Below are 21,042 nucleotides of genomic sequence, written 5' to 3'. Positions count from 1 at the left end.
CTCCTAACCCGCTCTGCAAGGCTGCTCTGTTAGCTTGAACTATGGGGAAAACTGGTCCAAACCTTAATAAAGAGATCGCAAAGGGCTGTGAGCGCTTCCAATAGTGACTGCATTCATGGCCTTTCGCAAGGAGATTCTACAATTTGCCCAGTTGGCCACTTGTTCTGCTGCCCTTTAAAAAGGACATTCATTTGAAGTCTGTGCTCAAAGGATGAAAGGTGCTGGAGCATTTGGTGACATTTTCCTGCTTTTGCATTCCTTGAGTGGGCAGAAAAGCTTCAGAGGCCCAACTCCAAGCATGTCAATGGAGCTGCTGCTGAACAGCCTCAGTTGTGGAAAAATGTTCACTTTTGACAAGTTTTTCCAAGTAAGTGCCCGCTTACCTCACCCTTCACCCCGCCCCCCCCACCCACCCCCTTCCCCTCCCAACCTTCCCCGACATGTGCTTGTGTACTTCCTTCAGTCTGTGCTGCCTTGCCTCCAACCCAGCATCAGCCGCACAGGAGCCCTTGCCCTGGCACTGCACTGAAAGCCAGCTGGGAAAAACCAACTTGCCCGTGCTCCCCACCGGAATGATGGCGCCTCTTCCTTGATGTCCTATTAGCAATATTCACAAGCGCTGCACAAAGTTATGTGCACTCACCTCTGAGTTCCCCTTGAAGTTCAGCTCACCAGGTGCATGCCTTTTAAAGGCAGTCGTGAAGTATGCCATTCTGAAGTCACGTCGACGCATGCAGTAAATTTGACATGGGGGGGTTGATTCTTGCGAGCATGGCTTATAATGAGATGCTAAAGCATTGAAATTAAGTTGCCAATGTGCAGCGGCAGGAAACGTGGCCCACCATTGACAGATGGTGCGGACAATCGCAACCTGGTTTCATGCCAACGTGAAACCAGTTTTTGGCCTTCTCGCCATATTGTCTGTTCATGTCTGCCATGACACCTGCTACCAACAGGACCGGACAATTCCACCCACTGTCTTTGAGAGCTTCGTAGATTCTGTGTCCCCATAAAGCAGCTTGTGTCCTTTGCAAATGCTACATAGCTGCTGTTGTAGCCAATACCCTTTGCTTAGCACAAGTGTTTTTTCCCAAACATTCAGCATACATATATGTCCAGCCAATAACATTATAAGTTAATATTCTATATTTTCATAACAAGGTTCACAACTCATGGCTAATCTCGAAAGCTCTTGAGCTTGCTGGATGATTTGCACACTAACATTGAAATGCATTATTAACCTGCCATTATTTTTCCAGCAGGTCTCAGTCCAATATGTTATCCTGACCAGGAGCACCAGAGACACTTCATTGCAGCAAAAAGCAAGAGCAGAGCACACAGAAAATGACTGAATAAAAAGAGAAAATAATTTCTGATTGAAATGTACCACTATTATGGTTAGGTTGTACAGGCACAAAATCGGACACAACCACAGCTCCTCTGGTCACTTATTAAGCATTTCCACAGCACCCCATTAACAAAAATGGATGGACAAATAACAAAAGAAAAACTCCAGTGTTCTTTTGAGCTATTTTGATGTTCTCTTCACGAATAATTTTGCCCATATTTCTGTAACTTCCTGTATATTTTTTGAGTTATTTTCTTAATGGAAATATAATTATTCTGCTATGAGTTAAAGTGGAGATACACAAGATGTCAGTGGGGCATTGCACAACGTTTTGAACCTCAGGGATTGAAATAGATCATGCTTGGGAAACCAAGGGACAAATATTATCCCAACCAAACAATCTAACTTATTAGGTGGGTAGTTATTTAATCTATGAAGGCCTTGATGACCTGGTGCAAAAGGCCTGACAAGCTAGATTTGGCATGGCTACATATTATGTATAACTGGATTACAAACCAGGTTGAGTACTATATATACTGATCTTTTTACAATGTGACAAAAAAGTTGCAAATTCTATAATATCTAATCAATGTTTAAATGCCGATTGTGCTGTTGACTCAGATGATTTTCTTAAGAAGCTGTTGAGCTTATCCCATCTTTTAATATCAGATCTTCTTTATACCTCAGTGATGTTGAATGCAAATCATTACCTTCGTGTGTAATCTGTAAGAACATGTGGCTCTGCCTTATGATGTAAAAGTCTATTAGAAAGAATTGTTAAAGGACTGCTAAGGACTGTTAATACCCATAGTGACAGGAAGGGACAATGTGTGCAAACATAAAAAAAGCAGCAAATAGGGTCAAAGGGGGGAAAATGGTAAAAAGGCAAAATTAATGGCCCTTTAATTAAATGCATGTAGTATTCAAACAAAATAAATGACTTGGATGAGGGAAGTGAATGCACTAGCGCCAAGTTTTTGAATGACACAAGGAGCCTACAGAGGGAGATAGACAGGTTAAGTGAGTGGGCAAAAACTTAGTAGATGGAATATAATGTGGGAAAATGTGAGGTGATGCACTTGGGCAGGAAGAATAGAGGAGCTGAATATTATTTAAATGGAGAAAGACTGCAGAAGGCTGCAGCATAGAAGGATTTGGGAGTCCCTGTGCATGAATCCCAAAAAGCTAACAAGTTCAACAGGTAACTTAGGGAAGGCAAATGGAATGTTGGCCTTTATTTCAAAGGGAATGGAGTGTTAAAAATAGGGAAATCTTGCTAAAACTATACAAGGCACTCATTTTAGACCACACCTCGAACATTGTGAACAGTTTTGGTTCCCTTATCTAAGGAAAGATACACTGGCGTTGGAGACAGTCCAGAGAAAGTTCATTAGATTGATCGCAGGTAAGGAGGGATTTGCTTATGAGGAGAGGTTGAGTTGGTTGGGCCTATACTCATTGAGAGTTTAGAAGAATGAAAGACAATCTTATTGAAACATATAATATTCTTAGGGGGCATGACAGGGTAGATGCTAAAAGGTTGTTTCCCCTTGTGGGAGAGTCTAGGATCAGAGGGCATAATCTCAGAGTAAGGGGACCCCCATTTAAAACAGAGATGAGGAGGAATTTCTTCTCTTAGAGGGTAGGCAATCTGTGGAATTCTTTACCACAGATGGCTGTAGAGGCTGGGTTGTTAAGTATATTCAAGGCTGAGATAGACAGATTTTTAATCAGTAAGAGAATCAAGGGTTATGGAGACAAGGCAGGAAAGTGGGGAGTTGAGGATTATCAGACCAGCCATGATCTCATTGAATGGTGGAGCAGACTCGATGGGCCGAATGGCCTACTTCTGCTCCTACGTCTTATGGTCTTATGGCTTAATGCTAATAGCCTTCAGCATACATATCAATTAAGACAATTGTCAGTCCATCATGAGCTTTTCCCTGGTTCGGATTACTCACAGTTCTGAACACTGAATGTTATACCAACCTACGGCTAGAGCCATTTTTGAGAAAGTGATTCCTTACTAATCATTTTGAAATGGAAAGCCTAAATGCCAATTAAACTCTTTTTTGACAAGAGAAACATTCATAGACTCTTTTCAAGTAGCTGTACAGAGCATATTGTCACTGTTTAGAATTTCCCCAACATTTAATCATGTTGTTATGATCAAGTGAGAATGGGTCAAAAGGCTCCCTCCCCTCTTTTCCCTCTCCTTGTTTGGCCATGGCAGTTTTTCATCTGAAGGTATATGTTTGCCAATTTCATGAGTGTTTAACTGTTTACATGCTGTGACCATAAAAGACAAGATCAGACAGATTTTCTTGAGGTTTTTTTTTAAAGAATAGTTTTTGTTGTACTTAACCAGTCTCAACTGCTGTGAATGCCTCTCTTTATCTGGCAGGTTGATGACAGTCACAATTCATCTATGTTGCTCAACTCTTGCTACGCTTCATAATTTTTCCCCTTTTAAGTGCACTTTGAGCTGAATTAACAGGCTACAAATGCTAAACCCCACTAAGCACGTAGAAATTGCAACAAAGGTCCATTTAATTTGATCAGCCCTCTCCAGTTAATGATCTCAGTAGGTGTTTTGTCAACAGCTTTTCCAATCTTTATCTAATATTGGAGATAGGTGTAAGAATTCTCTCCCCAATGGGCTAAAACGCTGACATGCAGCATTGCTATGTTTGGGTATCATTCTATTGTTAGCTAGATTTCTGACAGCTGCAAGCTATTTGCTTTATGACTCACAAGCTTTAACCTCTGAATTTCAGATAATGATTCATTTGAAAGATACTGAAGCTGCTGTAAACTGGTATTGGTAGGTAATCTTCAAGGGATTAATCATAATAATTTGTCACCGTCCTAGGCAGCTCATTCTTGAAATTTTTTTACAGCTGTAGTGCTCCAGAGAAGATCATTATGTCTGTCAGAAAACCAACATCTTTACTGACACTCTGTCAACATCTGCCAACTTGTGTTTTAGATGGCACTGTTGCCCAAAGCTTGTCTCCAAATAGTGTATTCTGGTAAAGAGCAACAGTAATGAGGAAGAATTTATTGTCCTTTGGTTAGTCTCAATTGCATCGATAGCAAGAGGTCATTTTATTCCATTTTGGAAACTTTCATAAAGTCTCTTTTTCTCCTGAAAAAGGTTGGTGGCTTTGTATTTTCAGGTCTGCTGACCTCATTTCTTGCTAATTATACTCGAAAAATAAATTCCGCTCTTGCATTCGTTCTCGCAAAGAAAACACAATATTATATATTTATTATCAACTTGATATCTCTTATTCAATTTGGTCATAACATTTCATTCACAGGAATGGAGTGGGTTAGTCAGCTCATTTTCCCTTTTCTATAACAGTGTGTAAACAATGGTTTCAAACACTGCAGCAAACGTCGTGTTACAAACATGCTCTGCATTCTTGTGCAATTTTGATTACATAAGGCATTCTGGCCATAAGGAGGATTGTGGCTTCAGTTTCGTCCTCCTGCTTAATTCTCCTGCCATTCACACTAAAGTAAGGATGATGCTACGCAGTTTGTTTGTTGAAATGTAAAGTTAATTAGCTTTAAAAAAAATGTTAGATTTGTATCCTCTGTCTAACTGCTGTCTCCAGCAAAATACAATCCATGTGCACTTCTCCATCAACCAAAGCAAACTGACAAATAAAAATCATCATTAATGAGGGTAGCAAACTTGGATCCACTATTTTACAGAAGCACTGGGCAGAATTTACTGTCCTCCTCCATGGCGTGTTTAGTGACCGGGGTGGGATGGGGGGGAGCATTTAATCAGGTGGCAGGGTGGCAGGTGAGGAACCCACGCCATTACTGCCTCTGTCCCAATTGAGTCTGTGACTGAAAGGCTCGTGGATGAGCTTCTTGCCCCACAGCCAACTGAGGCCTTTAAGTGGTCAACTAATGCTCATATAAGCACTTTATCCTGCCGCCGCTGGTTTTCATCTAGTAGTTGGCGGGGGGCTCACCTTACAGGAGGCCTGAAAAGCCTGTTAGGGTTTCTTGTGGGCTCCTAATGAGTGGTGGGGAGCATGGGATCCCTTGTTCAAAGGCACTCAATGCCTGATCAAGAGACTTTGCATTGGAATGGCCGGCAGCTCTCAGCAGGTGGAACTTCCATCCGTAGGAGGCCTGAATCCATCGCTGCGCACACCGACACTTGATGTGGCAGGTCTTCCCCAAAGGAGATGACATGGGGATCTCATTAGCTCTCCAACAGACAGGGAAACACCCTATCAACTCTGCCAAATACCGTCCATAGGTTGGGATCTTACCAGTCAAACAGATGACTTGAAGGCAGTCAGGGGAAAGGTGGAAATTGAAGAATAACACATTAGGTAAGCTGTCCAACACCTTCCTGCCTCTGGGTGATCTTTTCAAAGGCAGATGTAGTAACTGAAGGTGTAGCCTTTCCTGCTGTCTATCAGGGTCATGTGATATCCTGGGAGGCTCCTACCAATGGGCCCTAAGAGCGGACAGTCCGGGGGAGTGGGGCTTCCTGACGAGAGTCCTGATTGAGCATGTAGCTCCTGAAAAGCTCTCTGTAATAAAATTTATCTGTTTCTTGTTGAAACCTGTCCGTCGAGTCAGTACATTTGGCGACAAGGGTAAAATAGCTCCAACATTGCACCTCGCCTTGTTACCACGAGTACTTCAAATCTTAAGAAAAAGAAAAGACTACTCACCAGTCATGCCACACTTTGGCACAATCAATCCTTATGGTACGGCTATGGAAGACGAGCCAGTATGTAGAGCGCCTCAGATTTTATTTTGTAGCGAACAAAATTACCGTGGAGGAAAAGCAGAAAGACATTCTTTTGAGTATATGTGACAGTAAGACAAACAAGCATGCCCAATGCTAAGTCCTATAATGAATTAGTGGATCTTGTGAAAATGCACTTCCAGTCGAAGCAACCCATGTAACCAACCTTAAGTAGCTGACAGAACACTGCAACTTCAGGGACACATTAAACATTAAATGATATGCTGCGGGACTGATTAGTTTGTGGAGCTCAGGACGATGCCATTCAGCACCCTTTACTCTCCAAGGCCGACATCAACTTTAAGCACGCCCTAGAAACCTTCTTCACCATGGAAAGTGCTGCGAGAGACTCGCAAGCTCTGTGTTATACAACATGGCGCTGCTCTTCATATAGGGGCGGGAACCTACCACTGACCGTGGTGTGAAAACCAGACCCACAGCATCGAAGCGAGATGCAATGTCACCAATTAGAAACATGAAAAGGCCCAATAGGAACACTTCAACAGCAACTCCAAGATTAAATTGTTACAGATGTGGAGGTGACCACGAAGAGGACACCTGTAAATTCAAGGAGGCAGAACGTCATTACTGCCAGAAGAAAGGTAACATATTCAGGCAACGCAGGGCAAAGTGGAAACAGCCCGTAAAGCAGCAAACTAACATGATTGAATTAAAAATTACAGCAGAACCTGAAGCTGCTGATACTGATATTTATTCCCTGTAAAACACAAACACTGTAAATACCGAACCTATCACTGTCACAATCCAAGTTAATGAGAAGCCACTAATAATGGAGGTGGATGTGGGTGCCTCAACTACAGTGGTGGGAGAGCACACTTTAAAATAACTTAATGAAGAAAGACAGCCAATAAACTGCAGACAATTGCTAATTTAAAGACAGACACTGGAGAATCTATTCAGGTAAAGGGCATCACCACATTTCTAGTGTCTTATAAGGCAACAGACAGCCCAGCTGCCTGTGATAAAAGTGCAAGGAGAAGGATCTAGTCTTTTAGGTCGAGACTGGTTACAGAAGATCAAGCATGGGTTTACATCCAGTAGAAGAGAAAATTTGGGCAATAAAACATGCACCCTCACCATCCAATGTAAACAAACCCAATACCCTTCCAGGGTATGATCAACTACTATAGTCACTGCTTGCCTAACTTATCAAGTGTGTTGGTGCCATTACACTTGTTAAAAAAGAGTCACCATTGGTCATAGAATTCACAACAGGAAGAGACCTTTGTGAAAGTAAAGGAACTGTTGCATCCATCGTGTTTATTGGTACACTACGACCCATCAAAAGAGTTGGTATTAGCATGTGATGCCTCTCCTTATGGTGTAGGACCTGTGTTATCACAGGATGGAAAATGGATCAGAAAAGCCCATTGGCTTTGTCTTGAGAACCCTCTCCACAGCTGAGAGGGTTATTCCCAGCTAGAAAAGGAAGGTTTATCAGTAGTATTCAAGGTGAGAAAATTCCACCAGTACCTACATGGACGACATTTCACCATTGTGTCAGACCATAAACCATTAATGGGTTTATTCAGTGAGGGTAAAGCCATTCCACCAATAGCATCAGCAAGAATACATTGGCCTCTGATATTATCTGCATATGAGTATACTTTTATGTACAGTCCTGGCTTACACATTGCAAATGCGGATGTTGTGTCCTGTTATCTGATAGCATTATAGATGCTCCTGTTCAACAAGAAGTTGTGCTATTACTGAATTTCTTGGATTTTGGGTGAAAAGCAAATCAGAAATTGGATGAACAAAGGTCCAATATTGTCAAAAGTCAGAGACTTTGTTTTGCAAGGATGGTCAAATTCATCTATACCTGAAGATTTGAGATCACTCCATGCCAGAAACACAGAGTTAAGGTGTCAAGGTGGAATTTTGTTGTGGGGATCAAGAGTTGTCATCCCGGCACAAGGTAGGGAACCACTCTTGACAGAGCTTCACAGTGTGCATCCAGGCATATCAAAGATGAAAATGCTTGCATGAAGCTGTGTCTGGTGGCCAGGCATTGACAGTGACATTGAAGGCATGGTCAAGCACTGTTTCCACTGTCAGCAACAACAGAACTTGCCTGTTTCAGCTCCCCTGCATCTGTAGAAATGGCCTAGTCAACCCTGGACTTGACTACATATTGATTATGTAGGACCATTCTTGGGTATCATGTTTTTGTTGATTGTAGATGCACTTTCTAAATGGATGGATGTATACAAAGTCAAATCACCAAAATCAAGCGCAACTACTGAGAAGCTGCATCACTGTTTTAGCATACATGGCCTACCTGAAATCATTGTTTCTGATAACGGTATAGCCTTTACAAGCACAGAGTTTCAGAAATTCATGAATCTGAATGGAATCAGGCATATTAAACAAACATTATCATCCCTTATCAAATACTTTAGCTGAGAGAGCTATACAAACTTGCAAGTCTGGTATGAAGAGGTTTTGAGAAGTTACACTAGAAACTCAACTTTCCCACTTTCTTCTCAGTTATTGTACAACGTCACATTTGACTTCAGGTTCAACACTGACTGAATTATTGATGAAACACCACCTACATACATAGGTTACACCTGGTGTTTCCAAATTTAGAGGGGAAGGTAGAGCAGTGTAGTCAAAATTTGAACCACAATATACACAGCAAAGCTCGCACATTTAGTGTAGGTGACACAGTATTAGTGTGAAGTATTGGAAGTGGACCTTGTTGGATTCCTGGAAGCATTGTCTCGGAGACTGATCCATTATCTTTCCAAATACAAGTGGAATCTAGAATCGTTAGTAAGCACGTTGATCATACTCGTGCTACAGAGACATTCCAACAACCAACCATTCTGCCTGTGATCAATGTTGAGCCATCAATCCTGAGGTGTCAGATCGACCTAGAATAGACATGCCTAATGTATCTGTAGAGTTGCCAAACCCAGAACTGCCACTTTCTAATGATGTGTCTCATGTTGCAGTTCCAGATAATGTTGATCCTGTTGAGGAACTTCAAGTGGTAGAGCTATGCTGCTCTAGCCATATAAGGAGACTACCTCAGAACTCCTGAAACTGTATCTACGTACATGTTGTTGGATTTTCAAATGTTTCCCGGTAAATAGAAATTGTTAAAAAAAACTCAAGGTGGAGGAAATGTGGTAACTGAAGGTATAGCCTCTCCTGCTATCTATCAGGGGTCGTGTGATGTTCTGGGAGGCTCCGACTGATGATCCCTAAGTGCAGGCAATCCAGGGGGTCTAGGGATTCCTGATGGGAGTCCTGATTGAGCATGTAGCACCTGAAAAGCTCTCTGTAATAAAGTTTACCTGTCTTTTGTTGAAACCTGACTGCTATGTTGAGTCATTTCAGCAGGTGAGCAATGGAACCGGCTGGCTGTCCAGCAGCAGTGGGTGGCCAATTAGAGGCAATGCACTGGCCACTGGGGTTCTGAACTTTATGCCTCCCCATGGGAGGGATGGCAGGCGGTGATGGGAGGGGATGTAAAATTGGGCATCAAGCCAGATACACAATTCCTGGCACCTACCTACCCGTCACCTCCCTGCCATCCACCCTGACCCCCATTTATCCTGGCCCCCACCATCTTGCTCCCATTGTCAGGGCCTGCCAACTTGACCCCGGAGAGACCCCAGATCTACCTCCAAGTCCGGCTGTATTGCAACACGCTTCCCTTTGGGACTCATTGCAGTCCCAGCAGTGACTACCGCACCCAGTGGCACTGCTGGGACCACAGAGCTGCAACCCATTTGATTGGTCTCAAGCCAACTAATGGTCCAATGGCCATTAGATGGCTGCTCAGCAAACCAGCTATGCTTAGCTGGGGACAAGTGAGCAGCTGACTTTTAGGCTGGGGGTGGGACTGCCTCCAACATAAAGTTCAGTCTGGGGCCAGTTTTGGGATACTATTGGCATCTTATTGGCAGTATATGGGCTCCAAGCTGTGGGTGAAGTCTGACAGGTCTGTGCCGGCGGCCTCCTGGTGACAGGCGGAGACTAGGTGGGTGCCAACAGCCGCCCGCAACCTCCTCTGGCAAACACTTCAACCTTATCTTTTGCAATGACGTGCTGGTCTTCCCATCATTGAGGACGTGGATATTTGTGGAACCTCCTCCTCCAGTGATTTGTTTAATTGTTCACTACCATTCATGGCCAGATGTGGCAGGACTGCAGAGTTTAGATCTGATCCGTTGGTTGTGGAATTGCTTAGTTTTGTCTATTGCTTGCTGCTTATGCTAGTTGGCATGCAAATAATCCTGTGTTGTAGTTTCACCAGGTTGACACCTTATTTTTAGGTGTGCCTGGTGCTGCTCCTGGCATGCCCTCCTGCACTCTTCACTGAACTAGGGTTCATACCCTGGCTTGGTGGTCATGGTAGAGTAGGGGATATGCTAGGCCATGAGGTTACAGATTGTGGTTGAGTACAATGGCCCACAGCGCCTCATGGTTGCCCAGTCAAGTTGCTAGGTCTGTTCAAAATCTGTCTCATTTAGCACTGTGGTCGTGCCACACAACATGATGGAGGGTATCCTCAATGGAGGGTAGTTTGTGGTGGCCTGCTACCAGTACAGCATGGACAGATGCATCTGCAGCAGGCACGTTGGTGAGAATGAGGTCAAGTATGTTTTTCCTTCTTGTTGGTTCCTTCACCACCTGCCACAGATCTAGTCTAGCATGTATGTCCTTTAGGACTCAGCAAGCTCGGTCTGTACTGGTGCTACCAAGCCACTCTTGTGATGGACATTGATGTCCCCCATCCAGAGAACATTCTGCACACTTGCCACTCTCAGTGCTTCCTCCAAGTGGTGTTCAAAATGGAGGAGTGTGGATAGTGGCAATCTAGTTAGAGCAGTGTAATTAACCTCACTTCTCTGCTCTTTCCCCATCTCCCTGCAATTTTTTCTCCTTCAGGAAATAATCCAATTACCTTTTGAAGACCATGATTGAATCTGTATCCACCACCCTATCTGGTAGTGCATTCAAAACCCTAACCACTCATTGCACAAAATGGATCGTCAATATCTCGCCTCTAGTTCTTTTGCCAGTTGTCTTAAACTGAGCCTTGAGTTATCAAGCCTTCAGCCACTGGAAACAGTTTCTCTTTATTTACTCTATTTTAACCCCTCATGATTTCAAATACCTCTATTGAATATCCTTTTTGCCTTCTCTGTTCTAAGGAGAACAACACCAGCTTCTCCAGTCTATCAATGTAATAGTAATTCTTCATCCCTTGAACCATTCCAGTTAATGTCTTCTGCTCCCTCTCCAAAGCCTTTATGTCCTTCCTAAAGTTTGGTGCCCAGAATCTGACACAATATTCCAGCAGGGGCTAAATTAGTATTTTATATAGGTTGAGCATACCTTCCTAGCTTTTGTACTCTTATTAGCTTTGAAAATTTTCAAATGTCAGCACCACTTGCAGGCTCCAATCCTGCATGAGTCACAGGTGCAATTTGTGTCGTGATCTTGTGGGAAGCAGCCAATTAATAGGCCAGCTTTTAAGGACAACTGGTGGGAGGTGGATATGGAAGGCCCAATGGGAATGCCCACAGGACTGGCCAGTTGGCAGCTCCATTGGGAGAAGTGGGCACTGCTGATGCAGATGGAGAGTGTGAGTGTGCCTCAAGATAAAAGCACTGTCGAAAAGCTTCTAAGTATTTATTACAAATGATGCCCAAGAGCTTTACTGGCCTTTGGTGGCCTCCGCAAGAATGATTTTGGCCACTGCTGTGTCCGTTTCAGCCTTGTAACACCTTGATAGTGACACAGAGAGGGGCTGCTGAGGGCCCTCCCATCACGAAGTCACCTCCGATGTCTTGCCAGATTGCAGAACCTGCATGGCCGCACACGCCTCCCGTATGATCACATTGCACAATTAAAAGTTTTTACAGAACTTGATTGGTTGCCTGCCACGGAAAGGCAGGCATCTGCTGCCACAGAGAGCCCACCTCAGGAAAGAAGTCCTGGAGGCAGGAACACACTCAGGACCTAACTTGTGGCATTTGCATTTTCTACACCTCCCTACCCTCAAATCCACCTTCATTTGTTGAGATTCCATTCTACATCTCTATTTATAAAGCCCAGGATTTAATGTATTTTATTAGCTGCTTTACTAATCTGTCCTGCCACATTCAAAAATTTGGCCTTAGGAACGCCCAGGTCTCTTTCTTCTTGCTCCCCCTTTAAAACTGTAACATTTAGCAAGTAGCATGTTTTGTACCCAATCATCCCCAAGCACAAATGCAAAATGATAACAGAAACAAAGCAAAATGTCATACAGCCTTTACAACATTTCAGAGGAACAGTTTGCCCAATCGTTCCCTTTGTGATGACTTAGCAATTATGACAGTTGTTGGAAAGAATTTAGATTCCGTTTTTTAATAAATGATTCAGCAGACAGTTCATCATGAGTGTTAGCTGTCCATTATCAGTTCATGTAGCGAATTCTGCCAGCATAATTCTGACTTCACTGATGTTGCAAATGTCTATTTCAGTGGTCTAAGAATGGACAATAGTCAGTTTTTGCCACTTGCTGGTGTCAACCTATTTTGGAGAGCTTTACCATCCTATTAAGTGACATCACAGGGAAGTGAAGCCGTAATCCATCATATCCCCAGTACGTCTCACATATATTTTAAAATGTGTTACCTATTTTTTTCCAAGTCCATTGAAATGTTTCTACCTGCACAGAGTTTATCCCAAACTGCAATCCTATCAATATGAGTTTCTATTCCAAAGAACAGTGGATTAATTTTTGTAAGGCTCACAGGGCTTCACAACATTTACCCAAGTGTCAAGCAATTTTGTAAACACCAAAACTGCATAGTCCACTCACAATGACAATAAATCTTTCCTTAAAAAGAAGTGCTACCCAAATGGAAAATGTTCCAATTTATAAATAAATGTGTTGCATGGACTGGTGTTATCCATAAACAGGGCTCATTTTGGGACATCATAACAAACCTTTCTAATAATATAATTCTTCTTATCATGTCCACGGACAGTCTATACATGGCCCAGCCAGAACTGGACACATTTTTGCACCTTGGTGAATTCAGCAAGGTTTGCAACAGCGCAGGGTTCCTCTAGTGATAGACGTTGCAGGAGATGTTGCAAAGTCTGTGGCTCAGTTCCACATTCACAAGCTGTTGGGCGAGTTGTATATCATCATTTGCTTAGTGACACCTTTGAACGAACTACACCAGTCCTAAGTCTGTTAAGGCACTTCCGGGTTGCCCAGTTGCAATTAGCTCCTGGGGGAAGGCTTTCATCCGGTAGAATTTCCATGGCTGGGGGTTGTTCGAGACTGGTGAGCTGGTCTTTCCACAAGGCGATGCGGGCTTCAGATGGGGTTGATTGTAATGGAACAACACTGTTCATGAAGCTCTTCCTTGACTTTAGGCAGCTGGGTGTAGGTGTATGACCATGTAGAGGGTGCCTCTCATCTGATGTTTGACGGAATCGCTCTTTCTTGCTGCCTACCGTTCTTCTTATATCAGGGGGAGCGATACCCACCAGGATATATAGGCTGTTAGTGTTTGTTGGTTTTAAATGCAGCTTGCATTTAGAACAGCATCCATCTTCTTAGCATGAGTAGATCTTTCCCATGCAGGGCAGGCGTATTCGGCAATGGAATAGCAAAGAGCAAGTGCACTGGTTCGCAATGTTTTCGAGCTTGCTCCCCATTTTGTGTTCGTGAGCTTATTCAGGAATTGTTTCATGCGCTCACTTTTGCCTTTGTCTTTTCGATGTGGTTCTTGAAGGTGAGGCATCTGTCAAGGGTGCCTCCTAAGTAGATAGGGTGCTCACAATGCGTCAGTGTTGCTCCACACCAGGTTACTTTAATCTGGTGTTTGGCTTCATGGTTTCTGGGGTGGAATGCACAAACTTGCGTCTTTGATGGGTTTGTACGAAGGTGGTTTTCTTCATAGTAGGATGTCAGTCCCTCCAAGGCCTCAGAAAGCGTTTTCCCCACGGTGTTAAATACAGTGCTTTGGGCAGTGACACGTAAGTCATCAGCATATATAAAACGGCGTGTGACACCGTCTATAGGTTGGTCATTCGTGTAGATGTTGTACAGCAGCAGTGCAAGCACGCTTCCCTGAGGAAGATCATTCTTCTGAATGTGCCACCAGCTGCGCTTCCTATCTAGTTCAACATAGAACTGGCAATTCTGAAGCATGCTTTCTAACAGCTCTGTTAAGTGAATATCTTTTGTCATCTCTAGGATCTTGCAGAGGAAAAATCTATGGTTCACTGTATCATATGCTGCTGACAGGTCTACAAAAACAGCACCTGTTATCATCCCTTGCTCAAAACCATCTTCGATATGTTGTGTGAGGTTGAGCAGTTGGCTTGTTGTTGATTTGCCGGGGCGGAAACCTGCTTGATCTGGAATGATCTTCTCATCTACAGTTGGTGCTATCCTATTGAGTACCAGGTGTTCAAACAGCTCATTGGTGTGGCAAAGCAGTGAAATTGGCCGAAAACTCTTAGGATCTGAGGGATCTTTTCCGGGCTTTAATAATGCTATTACATGTGCCTTCTGCCAAATATTAGGTAGCTTGTGTGTTGCCAGACAGTGATTGAACAATTGTAGGAGCCATTTCTTTGCTTGCTGTCCAAAATGCTTTTTCTGCTCCGTTGCTATGTTGTCAAGACCAATTGCTTTCCCGTGTTTTAGACTAGATATACCAGTTTCCAGCTCTTCCATGGTGCAGGGTCCAGTGAAGCCAGGGTCATCGCTGTACTTCTTCCTATATAGTTGTGCTCTTGGTTGTTTCTTGTTGATTTTTCCATTTAGGAGCAACTGGTTTGCAACTTGGTTTGCAGACACATTTGAATGTTGGGCAACTTTCTCGGGATCGCCTCCAAGTTTGCATTTGAGAGACCATGCCTTCTTGCTGTTTTTTGTAAGATCTGCTGTCTCTATGAAGGTGTCCCAGGTGTTTTGACGCTCTTGAGAGATACTTAACATCACCCTCTCACCGGTAGATATTGTTTCCTCTGAGAAGGGGTCAGATTCAAACATTGAGACATATTCCCAGTAGAGTTCAGCATTCTCCTTGGTGAGACCAGAGATGCAGTGTGCACTACAACCTCGGGGGATCTTCCTTCTAGCTGTTTACTGAACAGCTTTTGCAAACAGGTTGTAGTGCTCAGGTGATGGTTTAATGCCTTTAACCTTACGGTCAAGTGCTAGTGTGAACCCATTCCAATCGGCCTTCTTGAAGTTGAAGCGCCTTTTGAATGGTACGATGGTTGGTAACACTGCTGCATTTACCTGGATACCAATAGGACGGTATTGTGTCTGTGTATTGGGTCTGTGACAAGCTTCTTGCAGAGGCCAGCGATGTCGTTGCTGACAATGGCAAGATCTGGGTTATAACTACACTTCCAGTGGGCACTGTGGAAGGAGGCTAGCAATTTAGGATTGTGGATAAGACTAAGTTGGTTAGCGTCCATCCATTATTGGACTGCTTCTCCATCATTGTTAGACTCCTTGTACCCCCTTTGGGTACTGTGGCTAATAAAGTCTCCAATGATGATCTGTGGTTTACTGCGTGGGTTGGGTACAGGATTAGAGATGAAATCTGTGCCAGGTGGCTTGTACACTGAGGTCACTACTACTTTGCTCAGCTCTACAGTTAGAATTTCGATGTTGTCCTCCTCTGTTTTAGAAGTGGCTTCTACAACTGAACCAGCACTAACAAATACAGCACTGCCATATTGTCGATGAGGTCTTTCAATAACCAGGAACTTTCCTGGTATTTTTGGGCGGTTGTTCTGACTTCCTCTGTGTGTCTCCTGCAGGCAGAGGACATCACACTGCAACTGATTGCATAATGTAGCGAGGATGTTTTGTTTAGCTACAGAGAACCCTTCAACGTTGGCAGATATAACAGTCAATGCCGGTCTTGAAAAAGACCCGTGTTTCTGACATCGACAACTTCCGTCTTCAGGCATGATGTTGGTACTTGATCAAATCAGCGGTACCAAAATGTTGTATTCACTAAATCCTGTTCGTGGTGGTGGGAGAATTGGTTGAAACAGGGCCGCGATGTGAACACTTCTACCTTGGTCCCACAATATAATTAATGGATTTGGAAATGTAAGCATATTTTCATGTTTCGTTTGTGAGATCACAGTTCTCAGATTTATTTGTTAAATGATACACAAGTAAAATCTTTTGTCCCATCATGGATTATGTGACATCAATGAACACAGGAAATACTACAAATAAGACAGAAGTTTTCAATTAACCATGTTAGGATGACTGAAGCATTGTCCTGGAGTTAAGATAGAAAAAAGGAAAGAATGACGGTCAGGGTGTTCTCTGCTAGGCAGGAAACAGAATTTGGGATTGGTGCCGGCTCCCAAACTCCTCCCTGGGGAAACAATCTTCAGCACCAGGTTTCACTGAGGTGCCTCCATAGTTGGCCTGGAGACAAGTTTGGTACCCAATTTGTGGCCACAAGGGTGGGAATGCAGGTGACACTACTTAAGTGGGGACCGGTTTAAATGGATCACAGAAGCCATTCACTGATGTAGCTTCAGTTTGGAAGAGCATAAAAGCTTTGCATTAGACAATGTCTGAGAAAAGCTAGAGGCCTGGAACCCGAGGCAGAGTAACCCATTGATTTGCTGACACAGACCTAGGGTTCCTCCTTGAGGAGGAACGGAAGAAAAGGGAGGTCATTTTCTCAGAGGGTGGCAGGAAGAGGTCACCCACCAAGACTAAGCAGGTGTAGGTGGTGATAGCTGACACAGTCAGCAGAGGAGTGTGGTGCACAGAAACTGGGTTCAGTGTAGGAAGAGGTTCAATGACCTGGTGCACTCTGCCAAGGTGAGTGCAATGGCAAACCCTCAGGACAGGCTTCTGGGTATTCACCTCCAGCAGACACACCAACTGAGGAGCCTAGAGAACATGCTGCTCCTAAACATGAGAGGACTATGTGCCCAGGGCACTTACTAACACCTCAGAATGGCTCAGAACCATCTGTTGAGAACTGAAACATGCAGCTTCTTATGGATAGGACCATACAAACAGCAATCCCTTATCTCTCTCTTTTGTCTTTTTTGGAGAAATTGGTTCATAATGTCCATGTGATTAGAGAATGAAATGCATTCAGTAAGGGGTATATAGCACTCTATCCCATCCGAAGACTGAGTTGCATTGGGAAGCCACAGCATTGCAGAAGCTTCTACTCTCCAAGGATAGTTCTTGGGACCTGTGTCTCCCACAGGTGCAGATGTCGAGGCAAGATCAAAGGTAGGAACAGGAGAGCTCCAAGGAAACACCATCATACCTTATAAGTGCACCCTCTACCAGTGCAATATAGTCACCTCAGTGCGTCCTTGTGCATGGGTGATGAACATGGCATTATTGTGCAGTAGGAAGTGCAAGAGGTAGAGGCAGCTGTGGGAAGTTCCCCTCAGAGGATGGAGGGCTACCACAGTCATGCTCAGCTGGTACAGATGCAGGGTCTGAGGAGTCATTAGAAGGAGGATCTACAGAGACCAGCAACAACAGATGTGCTCCCAATGTTTAAGTTTCTTGTGACAATTCAGAGTCATGGGAAGAGAAAGGAATAGTCCATCCAATTCATGTGCATCATCGTGGCTTAGAGCTTTAAGTGCATGAGCTCATCCATTGAGAGAGTGGCCAACATCAAGGAGAACCATATGAGGCAGCACTTGGATTGCATGCAGGAATTGTTCACTGAAGTACACAGGGCACATGCCATACTACCTTTCATGGACCTACCAGCAGTGCTGATGGTACAGAACCATCTGGAAGGAATGCAGTTGCGCCCCAACTGATGCTTCCCTGCAGCCATCTGGAGTATCAGCCAAGGGCTGAGGGTGTCACCAAGGAGGATGAAGGTGCCACCCCTCATGGGGTGCAATCACCATCAGCAGCTTCCTTGGTCTCTCTGGCTGAGGGGACATCTATGCAGCAGGTACCAGTGACAGAGACTGCCCCTGCATTGTTGCAGGTGCAGCAGCCTCTTGAGGTGACCACATTGGCACCTTCATGATGAGGATGAACACTAGGTACACCTCAGCTGCTAGATAAACCAAGTGAGTAGGCTACTTCAGCCTCCTCCAAGGCCACAAGGGGAGCACTGCATAGAGGTGGCTGGGACCAGAGGCCACCATGTTGGGCAGCACACTGAGTAGGTCACCGGGGTGTATTTTTAATGTAATTGTGCACTGTTTTCCTTTATGAGCACTATGTAAACATTGACACTTGAAGCCATATGTGTGAGCCTCATTTTATTAATGGCAGGAAAAGAAAAGAGGTATGAACAAATGTACATTCCCCTTACCCAAAGGGTGAGATAAATGTGGTTAATGAGAGAAGTTTAAGATTGCATTACATCAAAGGAAGTGACTTATAAGGATGCCAGAAAAAGTGGTAAGCCTGAGGACTGGGAACAATTTAGAACCCAGCAAAGGAGGGCCAAGAAACTGATTAAGAAAGGGAAAAGAGAATATGGATGAAAACTAGCGAGTAACAAAAATGCTTCATTAAAAACCTCTTTAAAAGGGGTAAAAGCTTCTTTAGGTATGTGAAAAGGAAAAGATTAGCTCGGACAAATTGGGGAGAAACCTCCTAATCAAATACCCAGAGTTTTTCTCATTTGGATTTCTCCCCAACATACAGGCGATGACATGAGAATGTGTAATGGAGAACAGGGAAATGGCAGAGAAGCTAAATAGTTACTTTGCATCTGTCTTCACAGAAGAAGATACAGAAAATTTCCCAGAAATACTAATCTATAAAGAGACTTGTGAAACTGAGGAACTAAAAGATATTAGTATTAGTAAAGAGGTAGTAATTGAAAAGTTAACTGGGTTGAAGATTGATAAACCCTTCAACCAGCCAAGCTTCGTCCCAGAGCATTGAAGGGGGTGGCTAGAGAGAGATAGCAGACGCAATGGTGGTTATCTTTCAATATTCTTTAGATTCTGGAAGGGTTTCATCAGGCTGAAAATGTAACCCCACTATTTAAGAAGGGAGGAAGAGGGAGAATGGAGAACTACAGACCTGTTAGTTTGATGTCAGTAGTAGGGAAAATGTTAGGACCTATGATAAAGAATATGATAACTGGACATTTAGAAAAGAATGGTAAAATTGGGCAGAGTCAACATGGATTTATGAAAGGGAAATCATGTTTGACAAACTTGTTGGAGTTTTTGAGGATGTTACTTGTAGCAAAGATAAAGGAGAACCAGTAGATGTGGTTTATCTGGATTTTCAGAAGGCTTTTGATAAAGACACACATAGGAAGTTAATAAATAAAATGAGAGAACACGGGATTGGAGAAATATACTAATATGGATTGAGAATTTGGTTAACAGACAGAAAGCAGAGAATAGGAATAAACGGATCATTCTCAGGATGATACGCTGTGACTTGTGAGGTACCTCAAGGATCAGTGTTAGATCCACAGCTGTTCACAATCTATATAAATGATTTGGATGTGGGGAACCAATTGCACTATTTCCAAATTTGCTGATGACATCAAACTGGTTGGGAATGTGAATTGTGAGGTAGATACAAGGAAGCTTCAAGAAGACTTGGACAGCCTAAGTGAATGGGCTAGCACGTGGCATATGGAGTATAATGTGAATAAGTGTGAAGTTATTCACTTTGGTAGAAAAAAAAACAGCAAGGCAGAATATTCTTTAAATGGTAAGAGTTTGGGAAGTATTGGTGTACAAAGGGACCGGGGTGTCCTTGTCCATGAGTCACTAAAAGCTAGCATGCAGGTGCAGCAAGCAATTAGGAAGGCAAATTGTACGTTGGACTTCATTGTAAGGGGATTTGAGTACAAGAGTCTTGCTGCAGTTACATACAGCCTTGGTGAGACCTCACTTGGAATATTGTGCAGTTTTGGTCCCATTATCTTTCAAAGGATATACTTGCCATAGAGGGAATGCAACAGAGGTTAACCAGATTAATCCCTAGGATGGCAGGATTAGTTTATGAGGAGAGATTGAGGAGACTGTGTTTGTATTCCCTAGAGGTGTGACCTCATTGCAACTTGCAAAATTCTTACAGGGCATGACAGGCTGGATGTGGATAAGATGTTTCCATTGACTGGTGAGTCTAAAACCAGAGGACACAGTCTCAGAATAAGGGGCAGACCATTTAGGACTAAAACAAGAAGAATTTCTTCACTCGAGGGTGGTGAATCTTTGGAATTCTCTACCCCAGAGGGCTGTGGAAGCTCATTCATTGAGTATGCTCAAGACAGAAATCAATAGATTTCTGGAGACTAGTGACATGAAGGGATATGGACATTGTGTGGCAAAATGACATTGAGGTAGATGATCAGCCATGATTCAACTGAATGACAGAGCAGGCTCAAAGGGCCAAATGGCCATCTCCTATTCCTATGTTCCTACGAAGTGGTGAACAAGAGCAAGAGGATGTCAACTTCATGGTGAAACCTCTGGGCTGATGTGCTTTCTTCATTGACGATAAGAATTCACACTTTCTGGGCTGTGTCTACAATGGAAGTGTTGGCACAGTCAGATCAGAATGAGTTCCAAACCAGGCCGTTGCTTCTAGGTCAGAGGGCCTCATTCAAAATGAGTATGAAACAGATTATCCCTGACACTGATGGATTCCTGACAACACACTCGAGTCCCACTCTGGACCCAGCCACCACCCTTTACAGCCGGGGCACCTTGATGTCTGTACGTCCCCCCCTTCACTTCCTCTTCCACGTCCTGCTCCTTCTCTCCCTCCTATGGGTTGTCATTCCAGGGCCTCACTTTCATCAAGGTCCGCACCTCTCTGGAAGCCATGAAATGGAGAGCACAGCAGACCACCTCAATGAGTGAGACCCATGCAGGAGTGTACTGCAGGGTGCCACTT

This window comes from Carcharodon carcharias, chromosome 4 (genome assembly GCF_017639515.1).
Source record: "Carcharodon carcharias isolate sCarCar2 chromosome 4, sCarCar2.pri, whole genome shotgun sequence".
Lineage (NCBI taxonomy): Eukaryota > Metazoa > Chordata > Chondrichthyes > Lamniformes > Lamnidae > Carcharodon > Carcharodon carcharias.
The sequence above is the reverse complement of the archived record's forward strand: the minus strand, read 5'-3'. Positions refer to the sequence as shown.